General features: G+C 43.3%; 1 non-coding gene across 1 annotated transcript; it reads right to left on the bottom strand.

Annotated features, from left to right (window-relative positions):
- Positions 1-1,846: 1,846 nt before the first annotated feature.
- Positions 1,847-1,917, bottom strand: trnag-gcc (transfer RNA glycine (anticodon GCC)). The gene has a single exon. It is a non-coding gene; the product is annotated as a tRNA-Gly (tRNA).
- Between the last annotated feature and the right edge of the window lie 9,406 nt (positions 1,918-11,323).

Here is an 11,323-nt window from a genome sequence, read left to right as displayed (position 1 = left end):
AGAAAACGAGATTGGATGGACAGAAGAGGTCTGAAAGGGTAGCCGATCGGCTATGGGAGACAGCGACACTTTACACTGGCTGCATGATGTAAGTAACAGCGCCTGGTTGGTCTAGATGTATGATTCTTGTTTCGGGGGCTTTGGTTGATTAATATCTGAGAGTCCCGGGGTAAAATCCCCAATAAGCTCTTGCTGTTCAGCTACGTTGAGTGTAAAATTCACCAATTGGCTTCTGACATCTTTTCAGTGTTCCTGTTGGTAGGATTAAAGTGCATGTTTGAGCTCCAGAGGACAGAGTGCTGAAGTTTCCAAAGTGCAACACATGCGAAGTAAATAAAATGTCTCAAGATGATGCAGAGATTGATGCTGAATGTGAATCTCCCCCTATTCAGGTGGTCTCATTGATATTGGATGACGGGACAGGGAACGACATATGGAAGTTTGCCGATGACACCAAAATGGGCAGCGTTATAAGCAGTGCAGATTATATAGGAAGAGGAACACAGGAACAGGAGTAGACCATTCAGCCCCTCGTGCCTGCTCCGCCATTTGATAAGATCATGGCTGATCTGTGATCTAACTCCATATACCTGCCTTTGGCCCATATCCCTTAATGCCTTTGGTTGCCAAAAAGCTATCTATCTCAGATTTAAATTTATAAATTGAGCCAGTATCAATTGCCGTTTGCGGAAGAGAGTTCCAAACTTCTCCAACACTTTGTGTGTAGAAATGTTTTCTAATCTCGCTCCTGAAAGGTCTGGCTCCAATTTTTAGACAGTGCCCCCAACTTCCAAAACCCCCAACCAGCGGAAATAGTTTCTCTCTATCCACCCGATCTGTTCCCCTTAATATCTTATAAACTTCGATCAGATCACCCCTTAACCTTCGAAACTCTGGAGAATGCAACCCCAATTTGTGTAATCTCTCTTCGTAACTTAACCCTTGAAGTCCGGGTATCATTCTGGTAAATTCCAGAGAGACATTAATATAATGAATGAATGGGCAAAACTGTGGCAAATGGATTTCAATTTAGGCAAGTGTGAGGTCATCCACTTTGGACCTCAAAAGGATAGATCAGAATACTTTATAAAAGGTGAAAAATTCGAAACTGTGGAGTTCCAAAGGAACTTCGGTGTCCATGTACATAGATCAATAACAGGTCATGGACACGAACAGAATATAATCCAAAAGGCGAATGGAATGGTGGCCTATATGTTTAGAGAATGAGAATAGACATTATGCTACAGCTGCACAAAGCTCTGGTTGGACCACACCTGGAGTACTGTGTTCAGTTTTGGGCACCGCACCTTAGGAAGGATATATTGGCCTTGGAGGGAGTGCAGTGTGATTTACTAGAAAGATAACTGGACTCTAAGCGATAAATTACGAGGAGAGATTACACAAACTATAGTTGTATTCCCTTCAATTTAGTAGATTAAGGGTTGATGTGATCGAAATGTTCAAGATATTAAGAGGAACTGATGGGGTAGATGGATAGAAACTATTTCCGCTCGTTGGGGTGTCCAGGACTTGGGGACATCGGCTAAACATTAGAGTCAGACTTTCAGGAGTGAAGTTAGGAAACACTTCTGCAAGCAAAGTGTTGGAGAAGTTTGGAACTCTCTTCCATAAACTGCAGTTGATGCGAGCTCAATTGTTAATTTCAAACCCGTGATTTATCGATTTTTGTTAACCAAAGATATTTAGAGATATGGGACTTAGGCGGGTACAGGGATTTCGGTCACAACTCAGCCATGATCGTATTGAGTTGCGGAACAGGCTCGACGGACCAAATACCACAATCCTGTTCCGAAGTTCCTCATTGGTGCAGAATGCAAAATGATCTTGCATTGGCCGGGAATCGAACCCGGGTCTCCCGCGTGGCAGGCGAGAATTCTACCCCTGAACCACCAATGCTTGCTTTTGTAGAAGTTACATGCTCCTATATGGAATGCTGTCTAAACGAACATGCCGTTTGCAGCTGCGATGGCCGAGTGGTTCAAGCGTTGGTCTCAAAACCCCATTTGGGTTTTCCTGCCGAGGTTTGAATTCTGCTCGCAACCCCCAACTGTTGAAAGATCTCTTCAATGCTCAAATTGATTCATTGGAGTTAATTGACCGCATTTACCTCTCTCCCAGCATCAGAGATACTTTTAATTGAGCGTCCAATCTTCTCTTGCAAGATTTCAAGACCCGAGAAGGAATCTCTCCCAATCTGTAACTTAAATTCTGGTCGTTTGCAAAACCTGACATTTATACTCTTTATTTTCTTTGCATGCATCTCTCTATCTTTCCCTGTCTCTGTCTCTTCTATCTCTGTTGAGCCCGACGGGCTTCTCAGGCTTCCTTGAACGGCGAAGGCTGATCTCATCTGCAACACCAGCAGAGAAAGGTAAAAAAAAGGCACTGAGACGGTTGGAAAAGTAAAGGTGCAACCCAGCTGCTGCAGCTAATGTCTACACACTTATGTCTCTTCACTCTCACAGTGAAACAAAGCATCAATTTGATTAAAGTATACTTCTGGTCGAGTGTATATTATCACAATGCCGAGACAGACGGCAATTATATCATAGAATCCGAGAAAGTTATGCCAAAGAAGGAAACCATTCTGCACATCGTGCCTGTGCCGGCCGAAAAATCGGTACCGAGCCTCGTCTCACTTTCCAGCGTTTCGTCCCTAATCTTGTCGGTTATGGATCTTCACGTGCATATTGAAGTTTTTATTTTTCAATGCGATGAGGGTTTCCGCCTCTCCCACCCTTTCTGGCAGTAATTTTCCGACCCTCACACCCACCACCCTCTGGATGGAAAAAAAAATTCACTCCCCTCTAATCATTCTACCGATTACCTAAGATTGATGTATCCTGATTATTGACCTCCCTACGAAGGGAAATAGGTCCTTACTATACACTCGATCGAGGCCCGTCATAATGTTATACACCTCAATTAAATCTCCCAACAGCCTCCTCAGTTCCAAAGCAAACAACCCCAGCTTATCCAATCTAATCTCATAGCTAAAATTCTCCAGTTCTGGCAACATTGTCTTCAATCTCCTTTGTACCCTTTCTCGTGCAATCACATCTTTCCTGTAATGTGGTGACCACAACTGTACGCAGTATTCTTGCTGTGGCCTAACTATTGTTTTATAAATTTCTACCAGAACCTCCCCTGCTCTTATATTCTATGCCTCGGCTAATAAAGGAGAATATTCTTTATGGCTTCTTAACCACCTTATCTAGCTGTTCTGCTGCCTTCTGGGATCTGTGGACATGCACTCCAAGGTTTTGCTGTTCATCTACATCTCTCAGTCTCCTCCCAAGCAATGTAGTTTCAGAGCAACTAATTCTGAAACGTCTTACTTCATAATTCAAGTCGTACAGTCGAAACCTATTTGTTAAAGGGAGACTAATATTGGTGACTGGAAGTTGTTAATGTACAACTTGATATTGCTGTGCACCGGAACGGAAAACGAGATTGGATGGACAGAAGAGGTCTGAAAGGATGGCCGATCGGCTGTGGGAGGCAGCGCACCTTTCAACTGACTCCACGACTTCAGCATCAGTGGTTTGTTGGTCTAGGGGTATGATTTTCGCTTCGAGGGTTGTGTTATGTGATATGCGCGCGATCTCAGCTTCAAATCCCGCATGACCCCTCCTCTTTTTGTGCTTTTAGTGAAAAGTCACCAATGTGCTTCCGATATCTTTTCAGTGTTGCTGTTGGTAGAATTGAATTATATCCAGAGAATGTTTGAGCTCCAGAGGACAGAGTGCGGAAATTTCCAAGGCACAACACAGGTGAAAAAAAAAATGTCTCAATATGATGATGAGATTGAAGCTGAATGTGAATTTACCCCAGTGCAGTCGGTCTCATTGATATAAGATGACGGGATAGAGAGCGACATGTGCAGATGACGCCAAGATGGGCAGCACTGTAAGCAAAGTAGATGGAAGCAGAACATTACAGAGAGTATTTCATATAATAAATGAATGGGCAAAACTGTGGCAAATGGATTTCAATTTAGGTAAGTGTGAGGTCATCCAACTTGGACCTATAGAGCATTGATCAGAATACGCTCTAACTGGTGAAATGCTCGAAACCGTGGAGTTCCAAAGGGACTGACCGGTCCATATACATAGATCATTAAAATGTCATGGACAGGTACAGAAAATAATCAAAAAGGCTAATGGAAAACTAGCGTTTATATCTAAAGGACCAGAATACAAGGTGATAGACATTATGCTACAGCTACACAAAGCTCTGGTTAGACCACACCTGGAGTACTGTGTTCAATTCTGGGCAACACACCTTAGGAAGGATATTTTGGCCGTGGAGGGAGTGCAGTGTAATTTTGCTAGATTGATACCTGGAATCCAAGGGTTAAATTACGAGGGGAGATTACACAAACTAGGGTTGTATTCCCTGGAATTCAGTAGAATAAGTGCTGATTTGATTGAAGTTTTCAAGATATTACGGGGAACTGTTGGTGTTGATGGAGAGAAACTCTTCCCGCTCGTTCGGATGTCGAGGACTCGGGAACCTGGCCTAAAAATTAGAGTCAGGAATTTCAGGAGTGATATTAGTTAACACTTCAACAAGCAAAGGGGGGTAGAAGTTTGGAACTCTCTTCTGCAAGCGACAGTGTTAGCTTAATTGTTAATTTTAAACCTGAGACTGATAGATTTGCGGAACCGGCTCGAGTGGCTAAACTCATCTTCCTAATTGGTGCAAAACATGAAACGTTCATGCATTGTCCGCGAATCGAATCCGTGTCAGAGGCCAGAATTCTATCCCAGAGCCACCAATACTCGTGCGTACAGGCACTGCATATGTACATTTATGTTACTCTCATAGTGATTGAAAGCAGCAATTTGAGTAAATTATACTTATGGTAGAATGTAAACTATGACGATGTCGAGACAGACGATTATGTTGTTTCAGAGCAATTCATTTTGCAAAGTGTTACTTGATAATGCAAGTCTTACATTCAAAGCAAATTTGATAATAAGCGAGAAATATTGTTGATATGAAATGATCCGTGTGGAACCTGATATTGCTCCACATCGTGCATCGTAGAAGAAAGCGGGATTGTATGGACAGAGCCTTCTGAAAGGATGGCGGAACGGCTGCATGGCAGCGAAATTTTACAGCGGCTGCACGGCTCTGTTGCTTGTTGGTCTTTGGGTCTGAATGTCGCTCAGGAAGTTCGAATCGTTCAAAATTCCGAATGAGCCCTGTTATGTCCCCATTTTTAGTCAAAAATCACCAATTGGCTTCTTACATCTTTTCAGCGGTGTGGAAGGCAGTTTTGACTTATCTCCAGCAGAGCATGTTTGAGCACCAGAGGAAAGAATGCAGAGGGTTTGTCCATGCAACACAAGTGGACGAAATGAAGATCATCTTTGAAGAAGTTGTAGATTGAAGCCGGCACATGAATTTATCCCAATTCAGACAATCTCATGGGTACAGAACAAAAAAGGTAAAGGATGCTGCATTGGCCTGGAAACAAACCCCAGGTTTCCCACCAGCAGGCGAGGGTTCCACCACTGAACCACCAATGGACACACGGCTGCAGGCAGCACGTGTAGCTTTGGATACATGTCTGGAACATGCACTCTGGCAGAGTTCCTGTGATTACCGTGCGCAATCGACTCCACAGCCGCGCCATGCCTTTGTGTTAACTTATCGATTAAGCATGGTCGTGAAATTCACTGGGGGTTCGAAACCAGCTTACACGACGATTGTGAAACAGTCAAATAAATAAGAGCTGTAATTACCAGGCAGTGTTTACTTCTCTCAGAGGTTAAGGGATAATCCAGCCCAATGTTCACCTTTAAGATTTCACGACTTGAGACAGAATTTCAAAAAAACTGTACCTTAAATTCTGCTCAATCACAGAATTTGGAGATTTATACTATTTTATTTCTTTGCATGCATCTCTCTATCGCTGTCTACGTGTCGCTCTTGAAAATCTCAAGAATTCAAGTATCGTGACTGAGCGGTCTAACCCGCTGGTTTAAAGCTCCAGTTAAATCCCATAATTTGTAGATGGATCAAAATCACGGTTTGTGGCTCCAATTCCGCAGCCTCCTTCCTGTAAACTAATAAAACTAAACATCTCATCTGTTTTTGCAACAGCGTAGGCCGGAGGAACCACATGGCTGAACAAATAACTAGATGCATTTTGTAACACACCAATTGCACATTCTACTCCGTTCGAAATGTTCACAAAGAAAAGGATTGGTTGATCTCGATGAGAGTCAACTAACAACCTCGCCATTTCCCGACCCTGGACTGTCATATAAGGACCGCCCACTGACTGATCGCGCTGCAAGAGCCCAGTCACTTTGATCACCCGTCCCTCTCTGCTGGAAGGAATATTAAAGAGAGAGGCCCTCTCCTGTGGGAACGTGTCCTGTCCCCGTGATGAAAATAATATCTGCACTTTCACTTTCATCTTCTTTCACATCCTCTGCTCCATCGCACTAAATTCGGGTTTTCTGTGAACAGGTCAAAATAAACATTGGCAGAAATTCTAAGAGCATTGGGATTCAAACCCACGCCTCCATAGAAATTAAATGTAACACCTTAGACCGCGTGGCCGCGCTACCATAATGTCACAGTAATGTTTAAAGAGCTGTTTAATGCACAAATATATGAATTGAAGCTAATTGACCGCATTTACCCCGTGCTGGGGCTGTTCTCATTCGAGCAGAGAAGGTTAAGAGGAGATTTGATAGAACTGTTCAAAATCATGAAGGGTTTAGATAAAGTAAATAAAGAGAAACTGTTCCCATTGACAGAAGGATCGAGAACCAGAGGACACAGATTTAAGGTGATTGGCAAAAGAACCAAAGGCGACATAAGGAAACATTTTTTTTACCCAGTGAGTATTTATAATCTGGAATGCGCTGCCTGAAAGGGTGGTGGAAGCAGATTCAGTCGTGACTTTCAAAAAGGAATTGGATGAATACTTGAAGGGAAATAAATGCAGGGCTACCGGGAAGTGGCGGGGGAATGGGACTAACTGGATCGGTCTTACAATGAGCCAGCGCGGGCTCGATGGACCGAATAGCCTCCTATGCTGTAACCATTTTATGATTGTATGATTCTATTGATAATCCTTATTTTCTTTGCATGTATTTCTCTATCTCTCCCTGTCTCTGTCTCTTGTGTTGTCCCCTGATGGACTTCTCAGGCTTCCTTGAACGGCGTTGGCTGATCGATCCTGCAACACCAGCAGAGAAGGTTAAAGAAAGATTGAGACGGTAGGAAAAATAAAGGGGCAACCCAGCTGCCGCAGCCAATGTCTACACATTAATGTCTCTTCGCTCTCAATTAAGTCACTCTCTTTTCATTCCTCTTATTTCGTTCTTTTTCTTTCTGCCTCCAGCACCTTTATCTGTATCCTGTTTTTGTTCTCTCATGTGTCTCTGCTGGATGATCCAAAATTCAGACCCGCCGCTTCTTCCAGCTTTTTCTTCCTTCCACAATAATGGTCCATTTCATTGAGACTTTACTGCGGCCTTGCTACTCTAACATTCACCTTCACATTCTTACGCCTTTATGTTTGCTCTCCATCGACCGCTGTTTCTCGGGGGCACATGTCCCGTTCATTTGTGCCTTGAAACATTTCCACCTGCGTGACTGTTCCAGAGACAAGCACAAAGAAAGCAGGTCTGGCATTCCGAAGGACAGCGGCATAGTTTTCCGTGGAATTTCCATGGGGTATCTTGTGACACGGGGGATGTTAACTGAAGAACTGGGATTTGTTTTCATGGTCGTTGGAGCTTTTCCCCGAGCAGTTGATGTGCGGGAGAGACGGGCGGGGAGAGAGAGGAAAGCGTAACAGGAAGGGACAGAAGGTATGGAGTAATAGGTAAAGTGTTAAAAAAGGAAAAAGCAGGAACTAAGCGTCACAAAACAGATTTGAAAGTTCTTTATCTGAATGCACGTAGCATTCGTAATAAAATGGACGAGTTAACGGCAAAAATAACTGCGTATGGGTATGATCTTGTGGCCATTACAGAAACATGGCTGCAGGGTGACGACGACTGGGAATTAAATATGCCAGGGTATTTAACAATCAGGAAGGACAGGCAGGAAGGAAGGTGAGGTGGGGTGGCTATGTTAATAAAGGAAGGAATCACTGTAATACAGAGAAATGATATTGGGACAAAGCATCAAGATAATGAAACAGTTTGGGTGGAGATAAGGAATAATAAGGGAAAAAAAACATTAGTGGGCGTAGTATATAGGCCTCCTAATAGTTGCAACTCTGCTGGAAGAAGTATTAATCAGGAGATAGTCGGGGCATGTAATAAGGGAACAGCCATAATTATGGGGGATTTTAATTATCATATTAACTGGACAAATCAAATTGGGCAGAGCAGCCTTGAGGACGAGTTCATTGAGTGCATCAGGGATGGATTTCTTGAGCAGTATGTAACTGATCCTACAAGGGGGCAGGCAACCTTGGACCTGGTCCTGTGTAATGAGTCAGGATTAATTAATAATGTCCTAGTTAAGGATCCCCTTGGAACGAGCGACCACAACATGGTTGAATTCCATATCCAATTAGAGGGTGAGAAGGTTGATTCTCAAACAAGCGTACTGAGCTTGAATAAAGGAGACTATGATGGTATGAGAGCGGAATTGATTAAAGTGGACTGGGAAAATAGATTAAAGGGTAAGACGGTACATGAGCAGTGGTGTTCATTTAGGGAGTTATTTTACAACTTTCAAAATAAATATATTCCACTGAGGAAAAAAGGGTGTAAAAGAAATGACAGCCATCCGTGGCTAAGTAAAGAAATCAAGGATAGTATCCGACTAAAAACAAGGACATATAAGGTAGCCAAACTTAGTGGGAGGATAGAAGATTGGGAATTCTTCAAAAGACAGCAAAAAGTAACTAAAGGATTGATTAAGAAAGGGAAGTTAGATTATGAAAAGAAATTAGCAAAAAATATAAAAACAGATAGCAAGAGTTTCTATAGTTATATAAAAAGAAAAAGGGTGGCTAAGGCAAACATAGGTCCCTTAGAGGATGAGACCGGGAAATTAATGGTGGGAAACATGGAGATGGCAAAAATGCTGAACAAATATTTTGTTTCAGTCTTTACAGTAGAGGACACTAAGAATATCCCAACACTGGACAAACAGGGGACTCTCGGGGGGCAGGAGCTAAATACGATTAAAATCACTCAGGAGATGGTACTCAGTAAAATAATGGGACTCAAGGCGGATAAATCCCCTGGACCTGATGGCTTCCATCCTAGGGTCTTGAGGGAAGTGGCAGTAGGGATTGTGGATGCTTTGGTGATAGTTTTCCAAAATTCCCTGGACTCAGGAGAGGTCCCGGCAGATTGGAAAACTGCTAATGTAACACCGTTATTTAAAAAGGGTAGTAGGCAGAAGGCTGGAAATTATAGGCCAGTTAGCTTAACATCTGTGGTGGGTAAAATTTTGGAGTCTATTATTAAGGAGACAGTAACGGAACATTTAGATAAGCATAATTTAATAGGACAAAGTCAGCATGGCTTTATGAAGGGGAAGTCATGTCTGACAAATTTGCTTGAGTTCTTCGAGGATATAACGTATAGGGTGGATAAAGGGGAACCAGTGGACATAGTGTATTTAGACTTCCAGAAGGCATTCGACAAGGTGCCACATAAAAGATTATTACTTAAGATAAAAAATCACGGGATTGGGGGTAATATTCTGGCATGGGTGGAGGATTGGTTATCGAACAGGAAGCAGAGAGTTGGGATAAATGGTTCATTTTCGGACTAGCAACCAGTAACCAGTGGTGTTCCACAGGGGTCGGTGCTGGGTCCCCAACTCTTTACAATCTATATTAACGATTTGGAGGAGGGGACCGAGTGCAACATATCAAAATTTGCAGATGATACAAAGATGGGAGGGAAAGTAGAGAGTGAGGAGGACATAAAAAACCTGCAAGGGGATATAGACAGGCTGGGTGAGTGGGCGGAGATTTGGCAGATGCAATATAATATTGGAAAATGTGAGGTTATGCACTTTGGCAGGAAAAATCAGAGAGCAAGTTATTTTCTTAATGGCGAGAGACTGGAAAGTACTGCAGTACAAAGGGATCTGGGGGTCCTAGTGCAAGAAAATCAAAAAGTTGGTATGCAGGTGCAGCAGGTGATCAAGAAAGCCAACGGAATGTTGGCTTTTATTGCTAGGGGGATAGAATATAAAAACAAGGAGGTATTGCTGCAGTTATATAAGGTATTGGTGAGACCGCACCTGGAATACTGCATACAGTTTTGGTCTCCATACTTAAGAAAAGACATACTTGCTCTCGAGGCAGTACAAAGAAGGTTCACTCGGTTAATCCCGGGGATGAGGGGGCGGACATATGAGGAGAGGTTGAGTAGATTGGGACTCTACTCATTGGAGTTCAGAAGAATGAGAGGCGATCTTATTGAAACATATAAGATTGTGAAGGGTCTTGATCGGGTGGATGCAGTAAGGATGTTCCCAAAGATGGGTGAAACTAGAACTAGGGGGCATAATCTTAGAATAAGGGGCTGCTCTTTCAAAACTGAGATGAGGAGAAACTTCTTCACTCAGAGGGCGGTAGGTCTGTGGAATTTGCTGCCCCAGGAAGCTGTGGAAGCTACATCATTAGATAAATTTAAAACAGAAATAGACAGTTTCCTAGAAGTAAAGGGAATTAGGGGTTATGGGGAGCGGGCAGGAAATTGGACATGAAGCTGAGTTCGGATCGGTCAATGCCCTGTGGGTGGCGGAGAGGGCCCAGGGGCTATGTGGCCGGGTCCTGCTCCGACTTCTTGTGTTCTTTAGATTTGTGGTTGGGATCAGATCAGCCATGATCTTATTGAATGGCGGAGCAGGCTCGAGGGGCCGATTGGCCTACTCCTGCTCCAATTTCTTATGTTCTTATGTTCTTAATGACGGCTGAAAGGTGCACTTTTGACAATCTGGGCGGTGCAGTAAAGTCGGAAATGTTCCGCTTGATCTTAATAGGTCTGTGGAAATATCTGATTCAAAAGGAATGAGGAGAAATGAAAAGAGCGGCAATGGTGAAAAGGTGTCGATTACAGGAGATTGGCCGTGAGCGAAAGGTCCTTTGAAAGCTCGGCGAAGAGGGGAATTTTGTTCGGAAACGGCAGACTTTAAGCGCGTGAGGAAAGTGAAGTGCGAGCTGCGTTCTTGGGTCAAATTGGGTGTTTTCAGGCAAACAGCCATTGTGAAATCACAAAAATGAAAACAGAAAATGCTGGAAACGCTGAGCAGGTCAGGCAGCACCTGTGGAGAAAGAACCAGAGGAAACGTT

This window comes from Heptranchias perlo, chromosome 20 (genome assembly GCF_035084215.1).
Source record: "Heptranchias perlo isolate sHepPer1 chromosome 20, sHepPer1.hap1, whole genome shotgun sequence".
Lineage (NCBI taxonomy): Eukaryota > Metazoa > Chordata > Chondrichthyes > Hexanchiformes > Hexanchidae > Heptranchias > Heptranchias perlo.
Note: the sequence above shows the minus strand (reverse complement) of the source record. Positions and strands in the feature narration are given on the sequence as shown.